The sequence below is a fragment of the Pteropus vampyrus genome, unplaced genomic scaffold (assembly GCF_000151845.1).
Source record: "Pteropus vampyrus isolate Shadow unplaced genomic scaffold, Pvam_2.0 Scaffold10, whole genome shotgun sequence".
Lineage (NCBI taxonomy): Eukaryota > Metazoa > Chordata > Mammalia > Chiroptera > Pteropodidae > Pteropus > Pteropus vampyrus.
The window spans coordinates 12,213,308-12,217,506 of NW_011888791.1; positions in this window are offsets into that span (position 1 = coordinate 12,213,308).

The following is a 4,199-nucleotide window of genomic DNA, read 5'->3' on the forward strand; positions in this document are numbered from 1 at the left end:
ATATAAGCCATATTATAACATATATTTTAAAAGATTTTTTTATTGTACTTTGTTTAAAATATCTGTATATGTTTTAGGTTATAAAGTAATATGTGCTCATACCAAAACCTCTGAAAGAAAATTAATATGCCCACCACACTGATTTAGAAAACGTTAACTATTTGGTGCATATCCATCAATAAATATATTGATAGATCTCTTTAAAATGTTCTTACCTGTACCCAAGATGCCATGTAGAACAAAAGTTTTTTTAGACTTTATGATCTAATCAAACACTTTAATCCATCCCATTATAAGACATTCCTGTGCACACAGTTGCTCATGCTAGATATCTGGTAGTCATTTTTGGTACCTCCCTCTCCCTCACCTCCCACATCCAGTCTGTTACCAAGTCCTAGTGATTCTACCATTCTTCATCCACTTTTCTTCATCTTCACTGCCACCACCTGCTTACTGGCCCTTGCACATATTTCTTTCTGCCTGGAATACTTCTCTTTCTCCACATTCCTACTCCTTGCTCTCCCAATTCTACTTTCTTGCTTACCATCACTTGATATACTGCTTACTCTTTTAGATTTCATTTTTTGGTATTATTTCATCCAGGAAAACTTTTCTGGTAAACCCATCCAGACTGGAAGGTATGCCTTCTCTGTGCTTTCTTAGCACCATATCTCTATTTTACCACTTATCACTGTGATACAGTATCGTGTATCCTGTATTCCTCACTGTGTTCCTAGTACATGTCAAATGCCTGCCCTCGCAGTTGATTGATACACATTGTTGAATGGTTGAATAAGCATAGTAGGAAATTAGGTTAAATGGGTAAATGGGATCAGTTTTGACCTCTGAGAGCCATATTGATTTTTGAGTAAAGGAGCTATGCAGAAACATATGACTTTAGAACTGGTAGCATTAGGGAGGACAAATTGAAAAGGAATGACATAAACTAAAGAGTACTGCCAAGAAATTGTTGCTTGATATAAGGGTGAAGTGACAAGAACATTGATTTTCATGATTGGGAATAGGAAGGTATGCATATGAAGACCCTCAAATAAATAAGCAAAGACCTGCTCCTAGTCACTCTGGGGGTGAAACAGCACAAATAGAACTGTCAGGGGTACATCCCAAATAACTCAGAGAGGCAATTCTGGGAGAAGAAGTGATGGTTAGAGGCTGGAAAGATGCTTCAAGCAAGAAAGATGGAAGAACACTAAAGCTAGACCTTTTCTTTCCAAGTGCCTGCTCTCCAGAAATAAATTCACTTAGTCAAACTCTTTTTTACCTGGTTACATGAACTTTTACCTGGGGGGAGGGTATCTCGCTGCTCCTCTGGACAGTGCATCTATCTTCCCAAGAGCTGCTCTTCGGTTTTCTTAGTTTGCATTTTAACACGGACTTGTTGCAGCAGTAATGTAAGGAACAGCACATAACACAATCTGTCATCTAAAAGTTAAAAAACAGAGCCAGGAGGTTAATTTCTGGTGTTTGCAAATACTAAGAAAACACTCCAAAAACAACATATGTATTTGTATGTAGGTCATGCAGTGGATCATAATTATAAACAATAACATTTCTGAAGAGAAAGAAAAAAGTATACATGGAGTCATAATTAGTGATAAAGTATTTAAAATCAGCTTATTATTATTACGGTATTATGCATGTGGTATGTGTGTGCCATGAGTATAAAGAATAGATTGTGCTTTCAGAGAGATTATGCTTTGGATGAGGAGATAAGCTGCAGACCTAGAGAAGTATAAATAAAAATACCAGAGTAACTAATTTAATGTATAGATATACGATTACTTACAGTTCTGGATTTTAGATAACAAGTCACCTCAAGGAGAATTAAACAACACAGAAGAACTTATTATAAGGAGACAGGAACATATCAAGGAACATAAATACCGTGGGGACTGAAAAGAAACAGAGAAGACCAGAAAGCCACCACCTCCATCTTCTGTTTTCCAACCACCTCCCTACTCCAGTCCCACCACTGTCATTTTCTGAGGTGCTCCAGATGCCCAGGTAGCATGTTGCTGTCATGCCCAGACTGGCTACTTGATTCCAATTTCAAATTTTTCACTTGAAGAAACCTGCTTATGATTCATTTACAGATATTATGTTAGTTCCTTAACCTCTTTGCTAGTATATTACTTAAAAACACACAGCCAGACTTTTTATGAGGAGAGCTTGTGAGAAATACTGAATATGGTTTCATGTAGGGCATATAGACTGCAGTGATTCTTCAGTATTAGGTTAAAAAATGGGAAGGCCTAGGATAAATTGAATCAAAAAATTTTTTGAAACTGCCAGTAGGGAATTAAAAAAATAGAGATGGCTTTTATGTCTACATGTTTAGAAATAAAGTCAAGCTACTTTTTTTCTCATGTTTAAATGAAATTTCAAATTAGTGAAAATCTGTTAATTACAAGGTTTGAATGTAACTGAAGAATATAACATGAAAAACATTTTATATTATTGAAGTCCAGGGACGTATGTTGTATATACCACATTTGTTTCTGGGTAGAATGTTCATTCATTCATTCATTCATTCATTCATTCATTTTTGGCCTAGCCTTAGATGTTTCAGATGCTTATGATCTCATACTAGGAAAATGAAAGAGGTGGAATTAACAATGAGATTTCTAGAGTAAGGGAATGTTTCTTTCCTGCAATGGCTGTTGGGTGAGTGAAGCTGATGGATCCTCAGCTGGGACTTTGCTATAAAATTAAGACCAATTTACTATGGCCTCAATGGCTCTTTTTTTGTAGGCTGATGTGTATGTAAGTGGTGTGGCATGTGACTTGACCACTTTTCAGATCAGTAGGGAGACTTGAAGGAGCTGGAAGAACAATTGGTAATCTGGCTCCATGTGGACCCTGAGCCACACAGGTCAGCGTCTTCCTAGTGTCACTGGGCTACTTGATGATGGCATCCTTCATTCATTCACACAATGCATTTTGTTAAGAATCTAGCAGTGGCTCAGTACATATATGTCAAGTAAGCTGGATATACATTTGTTATTTTCACTATAGATTCAATCACAACAAAAGCTATCTAAAACTGAGGTAACAGGTAAAACAGAAGCCTATGAAAAGGTAATCTAAAAAATTCATTGTTATGTTGTCTAGATTTTAGAATTTAGATCTGGCACTAACTTGTCTTGATTACCTCACACAAAAGCTTTGCCTCTGTTGACTACTTTGAATAGCCAGTTAAACTGTTTTGTTCTTAAAAGATTTGTGGTATAGTTGTGCTTGAATTATAATTCACCCCATATATTGAACTATATGTAAGGTGTTTTAAATTCTCTGAGGAGAAAACAATATATTTAATATAGGTATTGTCCTGTCTCTCAAAGAGTTTGTGGTCTAATTGGGAAATTTAGATATATAAAAATACAATACCTGGCAGAATGTGATAAATGCACATACAGTTGATCCTTGAAAAACACGGGGTTGAACTACGTGGGTCCAATTATACATGGATTTTTTTTCAATAAATACTGCTTATGTATTTTCTCTTCCTTGTGATTTTCTTAATAATATTTTCTTTCTCCAGCTTACTTTATTATAAGAATACAGAGTATAATACATATAAAATACAAAATATGTATTAATCCACTATGTTGATCAGTAAGGCTTCTGATCAACAGTAGGCTTTTAGTAGTTAAGTTTTGGGGGGAAATCAAAGATTACACACAGATTTTTGACTGTGCAGGAATCAGCACCCCTAACTCCTGCATTGTTCAAGTGTCAACTATATAACAATGAAGTTTAATTATATGAGTTTATAGTTTCATATAATAAAACTGTTCCTAATGTCATTTTTTGGAATGATTTTAATTTTCCTGGTTATTTCAGATGTAAGCTATAATGGAGCCTGTGTGTGTACACGTGAGCATGTGTTCACACCAGTGTACAGGTGCTAGCATGTTGCAATGACCACCTGCCTTGCTGGATGTTGTATGGGATGTAATGGAAGTCAGAAGACCTAGATGTCATTTTCTCTCTTTACCTTTTGGTATGATACTGGGCATATCACCAAATATCTCTGGGCATTGTAAATCCTCTCCTGGGTATAGTGTTGTTCTCTAGCTCAAATGAGTAATAGGAAATGTATTTTGGAAATGATAAAGCCACACGCAGGAACGCTAAGGAACTATTTTCCTTTGACTTAAGTTATTCAAATTCTTACG